Below are 21,700 nucleotides of genomic sequence, written 5' to 3' on the forward strand. Positions count from 1 at the left end.
TGCTTTCTCAGTGACCTAATGAAAAAGTAAATAAATAAATACATTTACAGAGCCTGTCTTAGAGGAAATAGAAGCTTCCCCAGGGATACTGGGCTCTTTGGATTTGCTTCAGAATAATCATAATTTCCAAAGACTTTCCAGGACTTTCCTATCCAAGATTTACAGACATAAATTTAAGGTAGAACTTCACATTCAGTCATAGAATGTTACATCTAGAAGAAACCTTGTCAAAATTCCACAGAACCTTGATTAAATGATTAAATTAAAATGATTAAATGACTTGCCCGAGACCATATTAGTGACAGAAATTGCACTTGAGCTTAGGTTTTTTGGTTTCTTATCTATTGTACATTCAGGGCCATCCATCTGCCTTCTATGTACTCCGCAGGGAATCTTGCATGTGCCTATTTCTATACATGTTGCCTCCCCAATTAAATATAAGCTCCTTGAGGGTGCAGATTGATTTTTGTTTTTCCTTTACCTCGATATACTTAGCCTGGCACATAGTAAGTATCTTATAACTACTTGCCTGCTTGACTGATTGCTTCCCTGCAAGGGACAGGGGGAAAAAAATTGTTCCCATCTATTTTTTTAAGACAAATTAAATCTGGTACAAAACCAGCCAGTGGTATGGAGAATCATGATACATAAACAGGCTTGAAATACTCAATGATGGCAGCCCCCATCCTTTCCCACCTCATCTCAAGTTTGCCCTGTCAAGCTTCTATTTTCCTTCCCTCATTTTCCCCTTCTTCTTCCTCCTCTCTCCCCTCTTATACCTCTTTTAACCCCATCCCCACTCCCTCTTTCCTTTCCCCTTTCCCTCCTTCCCCCATTTGTTTTTCTACTTTCCCTACTCTCCTTTTAACCATTTCATTTCTTTCCCATTTCTTACAAAAAGAAAAAAGAAATATTCAGACCATTCTTAAATACTAATATTTTTATTGTGAAAATAATTGTTTCTATTTCGTGGATGTCAAATCTTTATTTTCTTTTTTAAAGGCAATAGGAGTTAAGTGACTTGCCCAAAGTCATACAGTTGGAAGTGTCTGAGGCCAAATTTGAACCTAGGACTTCCCTTCTCTAGGCCTGACTCTCAATCCACTGAGCTCCCAATATCAAATCTTTAAAGACCTTAAGGTGAAAATAAGATATTAAAACATAAATTTTACAGTCCTTCAAGCATATTTGCAGGAAGACATTTCTTGCAATATAGTGTACTCCATATGAAACTTTTCAGGGCCATACACAACACAGCAGTATACTGACACATAGGGAAAGCCACCTAAAATTACTCCATGGACTTGGTTTGATTACTATACAGTTGTCTGGACCTTCCTTGGGATAGAATAATCAGTTCAGTCAAGGAAAGTCAGTTTAGAAATACTTACTCAAAAGTTTGAACCAGTACTTTTAAGGATTATTGTTAATAACTAGAAAATTTTATAATGTTTAAGAATTTTTTTTATTTCTCTCTTCATAATTCCTTTTTGACCTGAACTGCCATTAGTCAACTACATTTGAATTTGTTAAAATGGTTTGTTTGTGAGTTTGCATGGTATCTTGAATTTTTCCTAATGGGCAAGATAAAGAATAATTCCTTTGTGCTACAGCTGCATAATTTACATACTGTGTTCTTAAATGTTGTAATTTCCTCCATTGCTGGGTGCATTGGGTGCTACTTAAGTAATAATGGGTAGCATGAATCTTTAGACTTTAAGACATTTGAATTGAATGCCCACCAGAGACTCAGCATTCAAAATGCTTGATAGCACTACAACAGATAAAGTTATAGAGAATGGGGCATTGAATGGAGCAAAGAAAGACTGGCAGAGATATGAAATACTTTTAAAATTTACAGAAAGAGAAAGAGATGTTTGTTGACTACAAATTACCTTCTTTCTTAGAATTTAAAGTCAATAACTGGAAACTAGTCACTTTCTTAACCCCATATTGTATAAAAGGGGATAGAAACAAACATCAAAAGATGTTCAGGCAAAGAGAAGATGCTTCTCAAATCATTGTTGGGGGGAAGGTGATGTCTGGCAGTTCAGGGAAGTTGGATAAATGTCAGAGTAATGTTTTCATCATTGTAAATTCTTTTCCCAAAGAATTGCCATATTCAGTCATCCAGGAACCTTTCAAATTCCACAGGAGATGTACTGTAGAAATGTTTCATCTGTGGCATATGATGTATAAGTGGAGACAAGGGGGAGAATATTGAATAATATCAAGGAATGAGCTTTCTAGCTGATAAGTGCCTTAAATTCTAAACCACTCTCTTTTCACTATATTAGGAAGTTCTCAAAGACTAGAGAAGTAATTTGGAGTGATAGAGAATCCAAAGTAACATTACCCTAAATCTACCAATGCCTACAGGTTTGTGCTGTGTGTGGGAAAAATGCTTTGGAGGCTAGTAGTCAAGAGATCAAGAAGTCTTTGGAAGCTTGTCTCATATGACTGCTGGAATGACAGCTATCAGGTAGAACCTGCTCTAAGGGAACTTGATTGAACTCGAAATGCTCAAACAATCTTTTAAATACAATAAACTGTTGTAGAGCACATAGTTAATTAAGCAAAGACATGATTTCTTAAAGGGTTAGCATAGTGTGATAGCTACTAGCATTACTAATAAAACATAGTCTAGAACACATTCTACTGTGAGAAGGACAGAAGCAAGGCTAAAGATCACTTTCTATCATCCAGATCTGAAAGCAGGAACTCAGGGAAATGGAAAAATAAGCCACCCTGGGAGGAATGCAACATCATGGGTCCAAAGGTCCCAAAAGATTGATGTAAAAGCTCCCCCAGCAGAGCATCTTTCTAATGCAACTGTAGTAAAGCAGGATAGTGTAATGCTGACTGAGAAATGCAAACTTGGTTTGGCAAAAACCTTTGTTCAGTGACCTGGAACAGAAAATGGTAGTGGATTCAGAGAAAGGAGCCAGTCTGGGGTCCAGACAGTAGGCTTGCTCTCATCATCAGTCTAACAGTGAGCATTTACTATGAACCAGGCATTAGAGACCCAGAGACAAAGTTGGATAGCCCTTGCCCTAATGGATCTTACAGTCTCGTATGATGAGACAATAGGACCATATATAAATACAAAATAGATGCAAGTGAATTTGGGAAGAAAGGCTTCATGTGGAAGATGACAGGAGCTAAGTTTTGAGGGAAGCTAGGCATTCTCAAAATTAAAACTTAACATCTTTCAGTTGAGTGTTCAGTTGAAGGAGACCTACTGCCAAGTGATAGCCTCAGGATAGAGGGTTCTGATAGAAACAAGGGACTGTTATTTATTTAGATCTGTTGTAAAAATCTTCAGTGACTTATCAGTCTTCTGTCAAGGAACCCTTTTGTGCAGGGAACACAGAAGAGAGCTGACTAACCCCATCCCCAGCTATAATTCCCAACCTACTCGCTGTGTAGTGTACAGGATAGCAGACCAAGAATGATGGGACATGATATTAGAAATATCAATTTGGCAGCCGGGTAGAGAATAGTTTTTTGATAATACTTTGTTATCACAATTTAATCATATAGCTCCCACAATTATAATCCAACTCCATGAGATATAGGAAGGCGCTAGATGGTAAAATAGATAGAGCACTGGACCTTGGGTTCAGGAAGACTCATTTTCCTGAGATGAGGTCTGATCTCAGATACTTACTAGATGTGTGACCCTGGACAAGTCCTGTTTGTCTCAGTTTCCTCATCTGTAAAATTATCTGGAGAATGATATGGCAAACCATTCCAGGATTTTCACCATGAAAACCACAAGAGGAGTCATGAAGGACTGCCCATATCTGTAAATGATTAAATAACAACAACAAAATGAGATATAGGAACAAATGTACAGTCACATATATGAAAACACAAATTTAAATCTCTGGTTCCCTGTAATTTACAGTATCTCTGCATCTCTATATTTCCTTTCATTTTTTTCCTTTTTGAAAGACTGATATTTTTTTAGATTACATTTCCAATTCTCTTTAAGGGTAGATAAAATGTTGCATCCTTGACAGTCCCCAGAGCTGATTTTATGAGAAAGCCATCTTACTAATGTTATTACTTAATACTAATTGAATAAGGCAATATTGCTACTCATAGCAGTAGGAGAAAAACCTGCTTCTTTACCTTTGTATAATGCATTTCTTAAAAAAATTGAATCAAGATCAAAATAAAACATAATGCCCCCTTCCATCTTTTTCAATGGTTTTTTTCTTTTCATGATCAAATGATATAATATTTGAAAAGTGCTTACCATGACGCCTAAGAGTAGGAGATGCTTAGCAAATGTTTATTCCCTTCCATCCTTTCATTTCAGAAAAGGGATTGCTGAGTTTGCTTTGTGTTTCTGCTCACCAACTTTCGCCTTCCTTTCTGGTGATAGCTCCTTAATCATACTGTTGTAAAAAATAAAAAATGGAAAATCGATTATTGTCCACTACTTTCTGCTGACATTATCAGGATTTTTCTTTCAAATGTGTTTCTCTTGACTAACCTCTTGATAAATAAGCAAATAGAGGTCAACTATGAACTTGTCTCCATGCATCTACAAATGCCAGCTAGACAATGACACACAAGGCTCTTTCAAATGCACATAATAGCAAAAGGAAATGGGCAGGACAGGACAAAAATATATATGATAAATTTGCCTAAGCCAGTGAAGGGACATTTTGATTTTCTCTCTGATCATTTCTGAAACCTTTAGCAAAGTCACTATTTAGAAAAAAATTCAGGACAATAATCCTTGATCATTTCAGCTTTCTAAATTTAATTATTAATGTTTTAATTGTCATTTGAAAACTTACATTAGCTATAACCTGCATTCATTTACATTCATATTTCTATTAACAGGAATAATATTAAGTCTTTCCTTCCTGAGCTCTTTGGTACACTAAGCATGACAACCCTTCAGACTGAACATGTTCTAACATACCTAGCTAATGTTGGTTACCTCATAATTTGATTTAATTTTTCTATTGGATTTTTCCATATATTCTTCTGCAAATATGATGTCATTATTCCACTATCGATAAAATGTGGGAATAAATTTGGTTTTCTAGGAGAGGAGATGGATTTCTTTTAATTCGTCTAACCACTCAACTAGTCCCACTTGTGACCAGTAATCCAGATGAGAGAGGTATTCAGGGTTAGGAAACTAGACTATTCTCATGAAATAGAATTGTGCTTTATAAAATATGGGTTGACCTGTACAGGATTCAAACATGGAGATTAAGCCAAATATTTCCCATACTAGAACTATCTGTTTTTATACATGTACTTCAAACAAATATAGGCAAAACATGTGAATAAAAGAACAAGACACGACAATCTAACACAGTGCTATGTATATAGTAGTTATTGAATAAATAAATTTTGAATGAATAAGTAAATAGCCAAATAGAAAGAGATGATTAGAAAATCAAAAGCAGATTTCTTGAACATCTACATAAGGAAACAAATACAAAAAGGCCCAAAATTTAAAATTATGCTTATGTACACTTGCACTTCAAAACAAGTACACTTTGCTCTTCAGCAGGACTTTGAAAATAACAACAAACTTTTGCAATAATTTTGAGGGAGTAATTCTGCCCATTCTGTATATTCTTCAAGTACTTCTATTGCTACAATTTTCTATACCTCATAGGCACTTAATAAATATGTATTGATTGACATTGAAATTGTTGAAAAAAGAAGAAAAAAAAACATGTGTTGGGATAGATACGTTCTCCAGCATATTATAATCTTAACAGACACAATTTTCTTTTATAACCTTTAAGAGTATGTTCTGGGATTATTCAGTAATGATTATTATTCATTTTGCATTTTCTAGCTCTTTTTCCTCAAAAAAAAAAAAAGGTAGGAAGGGATGCTCTTAAAGAACTTCCTTTAATCTAAAGCTTCTTATAACAAATCATCACAACGCTGGGTGCCATATATAGTTGTAACTATAATAGTACAATCTTCCCATCAGATCTCTACCCCAAGACATTCTATTTTAGTCATGTTCTCTGTATAAAAACTAAACAAAATGCAAATATTGTTTTCACAATCCGTAGTCTGATTTTTTATTAGTTGTGGTCTAGCCTGGTGATTTCACTGATGGAAGGAACTCTTGGTATAGTGATACCCTATAGTAATATACTTCTTCAACTATTCTATAGCTACAACTATCAGAAATTTACCTGTAGCATTAAAAAGTAAAATAATTGACCCAGGATGACATAAGAGGACTTGAACTGAGTCTTCCTACCTCTGAGTGACCTTCTACCTATTATGCCACACTGTACCTCATATATAGTAATAATAGCATTTCTATAACACTTACCAAGTGCCAGGCTCTGTCCTAAGCATTTTATAAATATTATCTAAATTAACCCTCCCAACAACCCTGGGTGCTATTATTATTCTGATTTTTCAACCCTTAATTTCTATCATAGAATAGATATTAAGTATTGCTTCCAAGGCAGAAGAGCAGTAAGGGCTAGGCAATTGGGGTTAAGTGATTTGCTCAAGGTCAAACTGCTAGGAAGTATCGGAGGCTAAATTTGAACTTGGGACCTTCTCTTTCCATTCCTGGCTCTCTATCCACTGAGCAGCCCAGCTACCTCCATCATACTCATTTTACAGGAAAAGAAAAGGAGACAAGTGAAGGTTAAATGGCTTGCTCAGGGTTACACATGTAACTAGGAAATATCTGAGATTGGATATGAACTCAGGTCCTTCTGACTCTAGGCTCAGTGCACCACCTAGTTGCTGCCTCTGAATAAACTAGAAAAAAGAAACCAAAAAAGAAAAGTCCAAAGATAGAATTTATAATAGCTCCATTTGGTATCAACTATCTTAAAATGAAAAAAAAAAGAGAGACACATTTTTAAACTGGCCAAATAATATAAGGCTTCGGATATTAAATTTAAATGTTTTCTCATAGAGTTTCCAAATTTTCAGCTCCACAAAAGTATGATTGTATACATTAATGTTACCTTCCTCCATCTTGCCATTTCCATTTTTTTGCTTCTTCTATCATGAGGTTGACAAATTATAATGGGATATATTCTAATATATTCAGAATTCATCATCATAAATCTAGGACAGAATAAGCCTCATGGTATATCTTATCCATTAGTTCTTAACCTAGCATATATATTAATATAAACAGAGCTGGATGGCACAGTAGATAGAGCTCCAGTCCTGGAGGCAGGAAGAGTCATCTTCCTGAGTTCAAATCTGACCTCTGATATAGTTATGTGACCCTGGCCAAGTCACTCAACACAGTTTGCCTCAGTTTCCTCACCTGAAAAAGGAGCTGGAGAAGGAAATGGCAGACTGCTTCAATATCTTTAAAAAAAATGGTTTTGCTAAGAATGATACTACTGGAATGACTGAATAACAATAACCACAATGTATAATATATATATTTACATGATACATATGCAGTATATATTAATAATTGCATTTCAGTATAAGTGGTTTTCTTTGGTATCATTTCTGTTCGTAAAAGCATTGTCCACTTGTCAGATATGTTGTAGAGATACTCCTTTTCAGGGACAGAACGGACTAGATGCTTTCAGAAGTTCTTTCCAAATATAAAATCTTGTGATTCTCCAAATGGTTTGATTAGATTTTGATTCTCTAGATTCTATAAAAGTTGAACTTATTGATTGATTGATTTCAAAAATTGTTTTCAATAACAAACACAAATCCACAATCAGCTGGATAACTAGGAAAGCCTGAACAGAAAATAATAGGTTGCAACCTGAATCTTAAGCATGAATACTTTTTGCTTCAGAGACCACCTAGGAATCCAATAGCAAAGGCATTTGCATTTTTAATAAAAAGTTCTCAAACTCCCCTGAATAACTAGATATTTTTCCTCTCTAATCCTTAGCTTTATGTTTCTGACAATTACCTTTTCTAGACATTCCTCTATGAAGAACACACATTGTACCGCACTCAAACCTCTTTTTAAATCTTCACTTTGCTAAATAATTTCCCCTTTCTCTTTTTGCTACAATGATAGCAGAAATAATAATAATTATTATTAGATACACTGTGTTTGTGGATGCCTATTTTATAAGCTGCTCAGCACCCTCCTCTCATTGTTAATACCTCCCAAGAATCCTGATAATTGTAAGTCTTCTTTGTCCTTTCTTTCCCAGTCTTCAGGATACTCCTGTAATATGCATAATACTTCAGGTGGGGTGTATCATAATTGTGCATAATGACATGAGCTAATTTGCATTCAATTCCTCTTTTCAAGTTAGAGAAGCTGAGCCCTTGGACTTGTCTCTGCCTCTGTGAACTCCAGATCCAAATCCACACCCTTAGTTCTGGGAACTAATCTCTATTTATCATCACTGACTTTTGTCTTCTAATCTACACAATTATTTAAACTATTGAGGGTGGAGTGTTGGAGGACATCTAACTGATTTTTTTCAGATCCCATTGAAATTCTTGTCCTTCTTTTTCCATTTCCTATAAAAAGCTGGCAAACCTCTCTAGTGTATGTAATTTGTCTTCATGTATAACCTGAATTTTACATGCTCTCTTGTTATTTATTTCTCCTGTTTGACCTCTATTTCAAGGCAGTTGTTTCATCTTTGTACCACACATATATTTCCACATGGGGTTTTTGTTAATGTTTCTTTGTAACAGAATTTTCAAAAGACAAGTAAAAGATGTTTCCTTCCTTATACTTTCTTAGATCAAATCAATAAATCAAACTTCTTTATCATCATCACTAGAAGCATTTATTAAACCTTATCTGTCAGGAACTTTCCTGGAAAATGCATTTTTGACAGCCTTTTAGTCAATCCTTGCCTATTCATATCTGATCAATGACTCTGGAAATTTTATTTTTTCAAAGAGATTTGAGATTTGCATTTCTACAGTTTATTTTTTTTCCTTGATTCCTCTTTAAACACAAAATGTTTGCATAGCTCCAAAAGGTGAGATGACATATCCCTCACAGTAAACAGCATCAGTGGGTGAGGTCTGTTAATACTAAAAGGGAAAAGGAAATGATCTCCAGGGTTGACCAAAAATATTATTTTGTCATTCCCTACCTCTACACAGTAGATCATTACATTGCTTTTGGTTGCTTTTTCCCCTCAAGGCAAGTCAATGATATAAAAAGCCAAACTAATTTCAAATTAAATTGAATTCTGAGAATATAGTCTCAGGCTGAGAGGTGATACATTTAGTTGCATCTAAAGAGAGAATTTTGACAGTTGAGAAACAAATCCTTACAAATAGGGCTCATGATGGAAATACTGAAATCTCTTAACTGGTACTTCTCTAATGCAAATTTGTCATAAAACTAGGAAACAACTAAGAGAGATTGTGTTTTTTTAAGCTTCGTTTTTTATTCCTTAAATCCTAAAGCTACCATTTTATGTATTTATAGGACTTTCTTAGAAGGTAAGAGGGTACTTTTCAAAACTGAAGTAATTTTGAAAGCTGTAAAAGTTGTATTTTCTTTTTCCTACTTCTGAACACACTATAAAGATGCATCTCTAGCTCTATTAGCTCACCTGTTATGAAATAAACTAGACATTCTTTAATTTTGAATAGTCAGGCTATTTTCACATGTACAGTTGCATCTTTATAGAGCCATACCATGACACTATAATCAGCAAATGACCATAGCTGATCAATTACTTGGAAAATTATGATTTTTAAAGAGATAATACTTTATTCCATACCTCTTAAAATTAAAGAATAGTTGGTTGGAAATTCTCAGTTGTACTGGCTGTCTAGTTGTGCTCAAATTAGACATTCTATTTACACATATTCACTCATAAAAATAAATTGACTTCGGCCTCAGCCACTTCCCAGCTGTGTGACCCTGGGCAAGTCACTTGATCCCCATTGCCCACCCTTACCAATCTTCCACCTATGAGACAATACACCGAAGTACAAGGGTTTAAAATAAATAAATAAATAAACAAACAAACAAATAAATAAATTAATTGACTTACATCGAATTTCCATTAATTTCCTAGTAGTGCTGACAACACTGTCCTTTGAGATATTTAAAAGAACTTCACCTATAGTTTTTTTTTTTAAATTTTTGGAGGAAGGATTGTTAAATAAAGCCCAGTTATGGCTTATTTATGAGTAAATATGATTAATATTTAATTAACATAACATATGAAAAATGATTTTATCAGATGGAATAGGGTGAGAGACTAAGATCTTAGAGAAGAGAGGTAAAAATATGCACCAGAAGCAGCAGGATTTTTGAGGAGACTCAGAATCCTAAATGCTTCTGATATGACAAGTTCCAAGGAAAGGACATGATAATTGTTAAGGTGGCAGCTTTGTTTATCTTTGTCTGGTGCATGGACCAGTAGCTAGATTATAAATAAGCTGTGGGAGAATCAAAAGTGAAGAGTTAGGTTGCATGAAAGAAGATGTGGCTATAACCAAAGATTAAGATTAAGATTTCTATAATATGTCCATACCCTGGCCTTGAATTTATATTTTTGTTATCTAGCTAAGTGTGTTTCTGAATCATCAGACATGTCGATTCCAGGGCTTAGGAATAGATAACAATCCTTTCATCTAATGGCATGCATGCAATGTGCCATACCAAAACCAAAACAAATACATCAACAAAAATATTTCTTTAATATTGTGCAATGTAAGAGGGAAATTATAGCAGATGGAAGATTCATCCTTTCTCTCAATCATCTCTCTAAAAGCTCTTGTATCATTTCCCCCTCTAAATTCTCAGTTTAATAAATATTTCCAAGTACATATCTATTAAGGTCTATCACAGAAAGAATCAGCTGTTAGAATTTAGAAAATCCATGACCCATACTTACCTGTACATTACACATTGCATTTGTAATTATGAAAATTGGTTCCAGATTTGATAACTTTTTGTTCACTTGCTTTTAAACCAGAAGCCAATTTCAATTTACTTTTACTTATCGTGTTACCTATCCTGGCAACCTTCCAAGAATATCAGAATAACAGATATTACATGTTGAATTTATGTGATCTCTTGTGGTCAAGTTTCTGATCTCTCAAACAGATGCAGTCTAAGGCAAGTCTTATGAAATATTTGTTCATTGGGTACCATCAATGAGGTCATTTTTGCTAGCCTTTTGATACAATGTTTTGTTAGAACCAAATAACTATGCTGGTCTCTATTTCTAAGACTTCAGGTGTCTTGGCAGCATGGTCCAACACATAGGACATGCTCAAAAAAAAACAGCACTTCAAAGAGTAAGACAGAGCAATGGGGGAAAGATAAAGGGACCTTCTAGTCTAAACTCTTCATCTTACACATTAAAAAACTAAGGCTTGCTTGATTAAATGTGGGTGACCTCAAACAGGTTAGGAGACTGAGGCCAGGTCCTATGATTCCATAGTCAGAGCTCATTCCTGTGCACTAAGGAAAACATCACTTAAGTCTACATAATCAAAACTTTGGAAAATAAGGGAATCTTGAGAGTAATTCCCCCATGTCTTTTTTTCTCTCTCACCTCTTGGATGCTGAAAAATATGACTCCTTTGTCAGATTGTTAAGAATGAGATAATTTTGATAAAGGAAGGTACTCTTCTTCATGAGTGACTGACTCTGTCAAAATAAATTGAAGTTAAAGTTTATATATATATATGTGTGTGTGTGTATGCATATATGTATATAAATACATTTTTGCATTTTACAAATGTTAAACATTCATAAGCTGAATGTGTTGCTTAGAAACCATCAAATATAACTTCTTTTATTTGCTTAAGCCTAGTGTAATTTAAGTCTGCATATTTTCTGCTTTTCTTTTACTCAGTTGGGCTGCATGGGGCATACCACTGTGCTTATCCTTTAATGCAATCTTTTATTTGGAAAATACTTTCTGTCTTACAGGATTTAAGATGTACTTTAATAAAACTAATTACTAAAGGAATAATCTCTGGAGTAATAATCCGGCACTATTGAACAAAGCCCATAGCCCCACCTTGTTTCTTTTTGTAGCTGGCAAAATTGCTGGCAGTTAACATAATCACAAATTCAAAGGAAAAATATATTTTGATTTTCATCAATCTCCTTTGGACCTCACTTTATGAAATATTAGTGAATTTGAAAATATTAGGTGTGATCTTTTTTTTTTATCCTGATAATTCATTTGAGGCTATCCTACTCTCTCTTCTGTGTAACAGAGCAAGTCTTTTAGATGGAAAAAATCAGAAGTTTTCTTGGAAAATGTAGCATTGATACAAGAAAATCTATAACCAGATTCACATTTCTTTGTACATGACAAAGGACTGTAGGATGCTTAAGGAATTTGTCATATTGCTTCAGAGAATTAAATAAGCATTTTAAAATTAAAATATAAGATAAATTCATGTCAAATAATGAATTTCTTTGTAAGAATAGGCAACTCCTTAGTTATGAAGGTAATAACACGTTCTAGAATATATAAATGATTTCTTTAATGGAGGGAAGATCTGTCCATTTACATGCATATGTGGTTATGTGATCCTCGGCAAGACACTGAATCATTTGCTTCAGTTTCTTTATCTGTAAAATGATCTGGAAAAGAAAATAACATACCAGTCTAATATTTTTGCCAAGAAATCTTTAGATGGGGTCAAAATGAATAGGACATGACTAAAACATCTGAAAAACAGTATGAATACATATGTGTGTGTGTTTTCCTTTAGTGATTAGCAGTTCTCAAGTTTCCTAACCTTTTTCTAATTGCCAGCCAGTATTAGTTCTTCAATAATAGGCTTTATATGTTTACTATTTATTCTATGAAAAAAACACTTTACTAGGGAACAGCTAGGTGGCTCAGTGGTTAGAGGGCCAGGTCTAAAGACTGAAGGTCCTGGGTTCAAATATGACCTGCCAGATACTTTTTAGCTGTGTGTCCTCAGGCAAGGCACTTAAGCCCCATTGCATTAGCCTTTACCACTCTTCTGCCTGGGAACCAATATACAGTATTGATTCTACAATGAAGGTAAGGGTTTAAAAAAAGACTTTAAGGAGTCTTAGAACTATATTCTTTGAGCTTCATAAAAATATTCCCAGCTGTAATGTAGGTATACATACATATGTTCTTCATACATATGTGATACTCATACATATATGTGTTATCTAGATATTTGTATATTCATACATATACACATATACATAGATATCTGTCTATCTGTCTATCTATCTATCTATCTGTTTGTCTATCTTTCTATCTGTCCATCCATTTACCTATCATCTATCTATCTATGTATATATATGTATATATACATACATATGTATATATTATATATCAGCTTTAAGGAAGGACATTAAAGAGAAATGTATATTTGTATGTGTGTGTGATGTATGTATGTATGTCTGTGTGAATACATATGTAAATTCCATTATAGCTGAAACATTTTCTTTCTTAGGAAGTCTCATGAATTCAGTGAAGTTAGAAGTACTGGGGTCAGAATCCAACACCATCAGCAACTAGCTATATCTTGTTAGGCTCTGCTAACCTCGGAGAGTTATTAAAACCAAATGGAGCAACGTGTACTAAAAGTTGTTTGGGAAAAGTAAAAGTATGAGTTAACATTATTCTTGGGATTGCATCTATCTATGAGAAGGTTTTGAAGCCAAGTATTATCTGTTCAGAAGCATGTTATATTTCTTGGAAGATTGACCATTAAAAGATAATTGTTATTTGAAACAACTATGATCTCTAAGTCAGAAAGAACTTCTATACAATTAAGATTGTCTGGAAAATGTATTGTCTTTGGAGGAGTGAGTTCCTCATAACTGAAGGTGGCTGAGAAGCTAGATGAATATATATTGGAGATCAATACACTGGGCAAAGAGTTCAGCTGGACAAGCTCTGACATTTCATCTAATTTTTGACAAATTATTTTTGAATTTTATGCCTCATCGTGTTTTTCCATGGATTTTAAAAAATGTTATTCACAATCCTTAGACCTCTCTTTTTAAATGAAAAATTAAGTGGAATTCAAGATATTTTCCTCTGTTTTATATTTAGATAAAATGTAACTTTAATCTTGCAAATACTATTTTTAAAAGGGATACAAGTTAATTTCCTATAAGGAAGGACCTATATTTTATGTCCTCTTAATAAGACAGATTCTAAAATTAAAAAAGAGGCTAGTTATCAAAATGGAAGCAACCACCACAATCTCTCCCCCACTTCCTGCCCCAATCCTTTTTCCTTATAGTGAATGTTAATTTTACATTAGAGCTAATCTTTTTATTGAATTTTAATTTTAATATTGACTTACCTTCTAAATTTGAGGCCCCAAACCAGATGATCCTTTCTCTGATGGCACTGATAATAAGAATAAAACTAGTTATAGGATCTTATGATTTAGAACTCAATGGGATCTCAGAGCTCATCTAATTCAATTCTTAATTTATACATAGCTTCAGGATTTTCAATGAGAGAAAGAAGTAAGCATTACATACATGGGTAAACTGAGGCTACAAAGGTGAAGTCACTTTCCAAAGGTCACACAGATAGAAAGTAAAAGAACTAGGACTGAAGCTCTCAGATCCTCTTTAACCTGTTTATGGGAATATAACTTTAAAGAACCAAACTATGATCATTTATGGGCTTTTCTTTATACTCTGATCTGTTCCTTGGGCCTGTGGTTTCCCACCTATTATCTGTACAATTCTTTTCATTACACTAGTTAAATATTCCCTAACGTTGACATGATAATCAATAATTTCCCCAAATGCTTAAAAAGGAGTAAAGGTAACACTGGTCTTTTGAAAATGAATTACATTTTGTTTTGTTTTGTCACATCTGGTAAATACTGTTCTATAGTCAAATATGAAATATATAAAAGGATTCTTTCCTCAAAGGATGCATTTAAACAGTAGCTTGCCGTACACAAAATCCAGATCTCTCTCCTCAAAAACGAAGAATGCAAATAAGCTATCTTGAGCTCTATATTGCAAAAAAGAAAGCTGGGAAAATGAAATTCTGGTTTGAATAGAAACGAGCACAGATCCATTCTTGTGAAAATGAAAGCAATGTAGCAAAACATAGCTAATTAAATTAGTATAGCATGTGTTATGTAAACAACCTTAAATATTGAAATACTGGTTCTTTTTTTTTTCTTTCATTGCTTGCACGTTCTGGAGGACATAAGATAAATTCACTTGGTATAGTTTGAGCTTGAAGGGAATTTGAGAAACAGCAGATTCTTTGGGCTTTATAGAACCTGTTCAGTGGTTACTGTGTAAAGCTTTTTATAATAATATAATGAAAAAGTCAACCCCATTCTCTAGCAGAATGAGGGGAGAGACTATAGGAAAGATGAATAAAATGACCTGGTTTCCTCTCACTTTTCCAATTCTAGGTTACAGGGAAAGAGTTCCCCTTCTCTCTTGTGCATGGACGTTACTAAGCTTCACATACCTGCAATGATGGGGACGACTCAGAGTTATGCAAGGAGGCAGGGAACGCAAAGCACCCTGGCAGCAAATGCTGCTGCCAACCGCATTGCAGCAGGAAGTTCAGCTGGCTATTGCAATTGTCCTAATATTCTTTCCCCACCTTCATCCTCCCATCTAGGGGATGGAGGAGAAAATACTTAATACCAAAGGGAGAAGAGAGGTTAATGTCTTCACATTTCTATTTTATGATGAGGGTAGAAAATTAGATTGAAGTTAAAGGCAAAGGTTTCATTTTTAAACATATTCAAGCTACATGCGCAGCTAAAGAACTGGAACAAATTACCATTTTTATGAAACTTGAAAAATATAGCTTAAAGACTCATAAGAGGAAGTATTTCTTTACCTAATGAGTAGTAAACATATGGAGCCTATTATCCAAAGAACTAATACTAACTAATAATATAAAGAGGTTCAAGAAGGGCTTAGGAAATTTTAAAATTGGTAGTCTCTAAAGGGATCTATTATTAAGGAAAATTAAAAATGTTTGGTGCACAGTTGTAACCTTTTTGAAGATGATATCATGGAAAACCAATGTCATGTTCACCTGCATACTGTTGTGTGTTTTCACTCTCAGATGAAGAATATGACAGTGGATGATAGAATCATAAAATCATAGATTATCCAACTGCTAAATGCAGAAAACCAGAGTTTGAATCACAAGTCTACCTTTTACTGCCTGTGAAAGAAACTGTGGGCAAATTTACATCCCCTTTCTAGACCTCAGTTCACTCCCCTGTAAAATGAAGTTTTGGGCTAAATGATCTCTAAGGGCCCATCCAGTTCTAAATATGTGATCATAAAATTCTGTGATCTAGCCTAAGCCCTTCATTTTATAGGTAAGGTAAATCAACACCACAGAATAAGAATAATTTGCAGGGAGCTAGATGGATCAGTAGATAGAGTGTTGGACCTAAAGTGAGAAAGACTCATCTTTGTGAGTCTTGGTTATACAAATCTGACATTGGGGACTTACTGACTGTGTGATCCTGAGCAAGTCACTTTACCCTGTTTACCTCAGTTTCCTCATCTATTAAAATGATCTGGAGAAAGAAATGGCAAACCCCTCTAGAATCTTTGCCAAGAAAATCCCAAAACGGGATCACAAAGAGTCATATTCAAAGAGTATATGAAGTAGTTCTTAATACATAACCCATGCCTTCAAGGGATTTACACTCTAATTGAGGAAAAATGAATCATAAGGTGTAGGTAGTTAAAGAAGAATCCCTCAATTCAATACTGACACACTGTAGGAATCTTGGAGATGTCACAAGTCAATATTTTCTTTGTAAATGTACAACACAGTCTGTTAGTAGTGCTTTGAGTTGGGTGTAATGAATGATCACTTTGGACTAACATGATGAGATAAATCTTATTGGAGGAGGTCAAGACTTGATCTAGACTTTGAAGGATACATAGAATTTAAACAAAGAAGAGGAAGGATGTTGTACTAGGCAGTCAGAATAGCTTGAGCAAAGGCTTAGAAGTCAAAGGGATATTCAAGGATATGTGAATTGACTGTTTTATCTGAAGAAGATTCATATAAAGTATTTTTGTTCTTTTGTTGTTATTGTTATTAGATTGGCAAAAGGGGTTAGATGATAAAGAGCTTTATATTGCCAGTCTGCAGAGCATATTTTCTTATTGGACATGAAAAATCAGTCTTGACTTTCGTAATCATCAAAAAAGTATTTTAACAAAATTACTCAGGTAGAATGGATTACAAGGTACAAAATTTGGAAGGAAGCGACATCGTAGAAATTAAGAACAGTTGGGACAATTACAACAATTGAAGGCTGAAGCAATGAGTGCATAGACTAGGAAGATGGCAGCAAAAATGGAAAGGGAGGAATTGGTCAATTAATTACTGAACATATTGCACCAGAATATCAATTTAATAGAACTTTTGATATCACGATTCCAATCAACTGAAGCATTTCAAAAAATTGTGAGAAAAATATTTTGTACTATATTATTCACAAATAGTTTGAATAAATATATGAAATAATACCCATGTAGAAAACTTATTATAAGAACACACTTAAATATATTAAAGTCTTTTTTGCTAATTACTATAAAATTAGTATTGATTTTTAAAAATTGTCGTCTTCTGGCACACAATCGCTTTGATACAACATAGTAATTTTTTATGCTAACACCTTCCGTAACATCCAAAAATATTGTGGAAGGAAATTACAGAGTTTTAGAACTAAAAGGAACTTGGAGATCATTTAATTCAAGCCTTTCATTTTATAAAGCAAGTTACAGAAAGGTAAGTGACTTAAATAATCAAAGTAAAACTACAACTTGAATATTCTGATTCCCAGTTCAATATTTTTATTTCCTATAGGCCTACTGAAAATTAGAAAGGAAAGAGAAAAGCTTTGTATGCTGGATAAAGGACTGGGTTCAGTCTCCTGAACTGATTTTTTTCCTCATACCAAAGTGAATATTAGCAACTAATTCTGATTATTGCTATTGAATATACCATTAGTGGTCCAATCATAGCAGAAGTCAAAATTGCCAGTTTTTTGTGACATACATATAACAGAAACTAGGTTGTATAAGGTGTTTAAGGAAGACTAGTACCTGTGGAGTGAGAGTTTTCTGTGCTCTTTTCAGGGATGCTTTTCTCCTTGGTGTTCACCTGCCACCCAACTCTCACCTGTGACTCTAAGAAGCTGTAACATGCACAGTGGCGTCACTCCAGTCAGTATTCCACCTGGACTGGTGGACTAAATTAGGTTGGGGATAACCAACTGGCCTTAAAAGCAACAATGAGTTGTGGGGTGCCTTCCCCAGGCAAGTGAAGATTTCTCTCCCTGGAAAGGGCAAACGAGAATAATTTGTCCCAAGGACTATAAGGGCAGTGGATGTAAGTGTTTTGGAGTACTTTAGAGTTCAGACATCAAAGAAGTTAAGGTCATTCACTGCATCCCAGGTGATTTCCAGTAGTCCTAGCATTTGTCTTACCAATGGACTTAGATAATTCTAGCAGAGAGGGAGGCTGAAGATTTTGGACAGCCTCATTAAAATTCAATTCATGTATGGGTCAAAAGAAATCACCAATGATACCGTTTTGGTTCTTTTCAAGTACAAAGGATAACAGCCAACCAACCATAAAATGCATGAAGGTGCATGCACAATATGTCCACATTTTTAAGGAGATCCAAGACATATTTTTCATTTAGAGCTAAATGTTTGATGCTAAGATATGTTGTGAAAAGGGAGGAAAAAAACACTGAATTCTAGAAAATATTGAAGGGTAAGCACTGATATTTTCATAGTATACTACTATGCATGGTATTATAGTTTTTAAGACCAGATTTGTGCTAAAGTCAAAAGCTGTTTTGAACACATGTAAAGCATGATCCATGGTGGTCTTAAATAAAATGTCTTACTTTACAAGTCTGCTTCTCTCTCCATTATAACTTTGAAAAATACTAAATTATAATATTTAATCCTAAAATAAACTCATTTTACTGTAACAAAAGAAAAAAACTTACTTGGAATATAGAAAGATAGATAGATAGATAGATAGATAGATAGATAGATAGATCTATAGATAGATAGAATTTCCTTGTTTTTTGTGTCAGCCATGATAAAAAAGTGGAGAAAGTCTTCTGGTTACATATGTATAAACCTTAAGAACTCTGCTCATATTTCTTATTGAACTTTCAGAAATAAAAATAGCCCTGGAACGCTGGGAAACTACAGAGGGATTGGAATGCTAACAGTTGTTAAGAACCTCTGTCTTGACCCCTTCAATATTTTGGAAAAAAATACATGAATTCATCAGTGGGAATATTCTAAACACCAATACAGATTTTGCAATCTCTTTGTGATAGTGAATAGTCATGAGTTGCTGGGCCAAAAGAGAATGTGAATGTCTCTCTTAGTTGCCTCTCCTCACTTATTTGATAAAATGCAGCCTATGGACCCATGTTTTCCACCTGGTAGACCCACAAAAACTTTTACTCTATTCATATCTATTGAGAACCCCGCATCATCACCATTCAGTGAGAGAGTAGGACTTCAAAATGCTAAGCTGAGTAAGCTTTTAAAGTAACAGTAGTATGCAGGGCTCTGAAGAAAATATAAATTACGATAATAATAATTTTTATTGTTACTATTATAATAGCTAATGTATAGCACTTTTAAGGATAACAAAGAGATTCTCATCTATCATCTCATTTGATTCTCACAACAATCCTGTAAGATAGATATTATTCATTGTTATCACTTTACAGATGAGTAATCTATGGCTGAAAGATTTCAAGCCATTTGTTCAGGATAACACAGCTATTAAGTATCTCAAGTGAGTTTGACACACAGAAAGATCTTCTTTACTACACATACAGGACATTGTTGATCATACCAAAGTATCTTCTGCCACCCTTCATGGTAATTTTTTTTTCCTTGAGAGAACTCTCAGTGAATACCTAATACTTTCTCAACTAGAAAATGCTATATAAATGTTAAGTACAATATTATTTTCATTCTTTAGCATCTGTGAATATAAGAATGTAGATATAACCTACAGGGAAAAACAAATTAATTAAGATATCATACATTAATCAATTAGATGTTTGAATGTGAATGTAAAATTGAAATTGACAACAATTTAGTATAAAAATTATGCTAATATTAACTAACCACTTACCACTAAAAGGTAATGGCCAAGCCAGCTATATGAATTTCATTAAGTATCTACTTAAAAAACCAAGTAAGAGATTAATCCCTAAGTTCTTATTGAATTAAAGCTCAGAATGTGCACTGCTATTTGTTTCTCTTACAAAAATAACCACTGTTTGGTGACTTCATTGCCCCCTGAAAAACATATGATAGCACTGGATTCACTAGCCTCAAGGCATTTCCTATAATATCAAGTGGTTCTTGAGTTCTGAGCTTGCCCTCACCCATTATGATGATTAGCAAGTACTGCTCCTTACCACTGATATTCAGAGTTCCAGATGGCACTGAGGATAACAATTATCATTCTAAATGCCTTTTACATGATGGAAATATTCACAAGTTCAACAAGATTTTTTTTGGTATCCTATGAATTAAGAAAATCCATAACTTGAGGTTAGAATGACCAAGCATGATTTCAAAGAATAGACCAGAAAATGAACTTCTTCTTTTCAGTTACGGGTGATACATTATACAGATAATTAGGCTAAATTTTAGGATACTAGTTTGACTGAAATATTTTTCCTTTCTTCCTTCCTTTCACTCTTTCCTTCCTTCCTTCCCTTCTTTCTTCATTCCTTCCTTCCCTTCTCCCTCCCTTTGTTCCTTCCTTCCATCCTTCCTTCCTTCCTTCCTTCCTTTTACAATGGATAGTTTTTAACATTGTCTGTTCCATAATACATTTGTCCTGTTATCTTGCTTACACTATAAATTCTGTATCATTGTGGTATTGATTAATATATACTGGTAGCCTGTTATTTATTCTGATACTGAAAAGAAAGTGTCACCAATGACAGGCTACATACTCAGCATAACCTTCCATAGCCTATAGGGATCCTGATGCTAATATTTCTTTATTTTTTCCCAGTCAGAGGTACCATAAGAAAGGATTTTGGTGGCTAAGCAAAATAGAGGCAGCAGAGAACATTGAGTTAGAAATCCTATAAAGGGACAAATGATTTTTAGTAAGCAGGACAGTTGACAAATATTAATTAAATACATTCTATTTGACAAACATTGTGCCAAGTGTTACGCATACAAAGAAATGAGGGGGGAGGGAAGTCCCTATTTTCAAGTAACTTCTACTTTAATGGGGGAGACAACATGCAAACAATTATACAGACCAACAATATATAGTGTGAACTGGAGATGATTAACAGAGGGAAGGCAGTAGTATTAAGGAAGATTTGGAAAAGCTTCTTATAGAAAGAGTGATTATTTTCAAGCTGGGACTAGAAGGAAACTATCAAAGCCAGAAGATAAAGATAAAAAGGATAAGAATTCCAAACTTGAGGGACAGCTGGTGAAAATAAATGGAATTAGAGATGGAGTGTCATATATGAGAAACATCTAGTGTCACTGGACACTATCACTGGATAAAGGCATGTATGGATGACAATAAAATGGAAGAACAATGGAAACTTAGGAGTGAGCCATGTGATGAAGGACTGCATATTAAATAAATAAATGAGAAAGCAAGGGAGGGAGGAAGGAAAGAAGGAAAGAAGGAAAGAAGGAAGGAAGGAAGGAAGGAAGGAAAGAAGGAAGGAAGGAAGGAAGGAA

Source organism: Gracilinanus agilis, chromosome 3, assembly GCF_016433145.1.
Source record: "Gracilinanus agilis isolate LMUSP501 chromosome 3, AgileGrace, whole genome shotgun sequence".
In the NCBI taxonomy this organism is placed as follows: Eukaryota; Metazoa; Chordata; class Mammalia; order Didelphimorphia; family Didelphidae; genus Gracilinanus; species Gracilinanus agilis.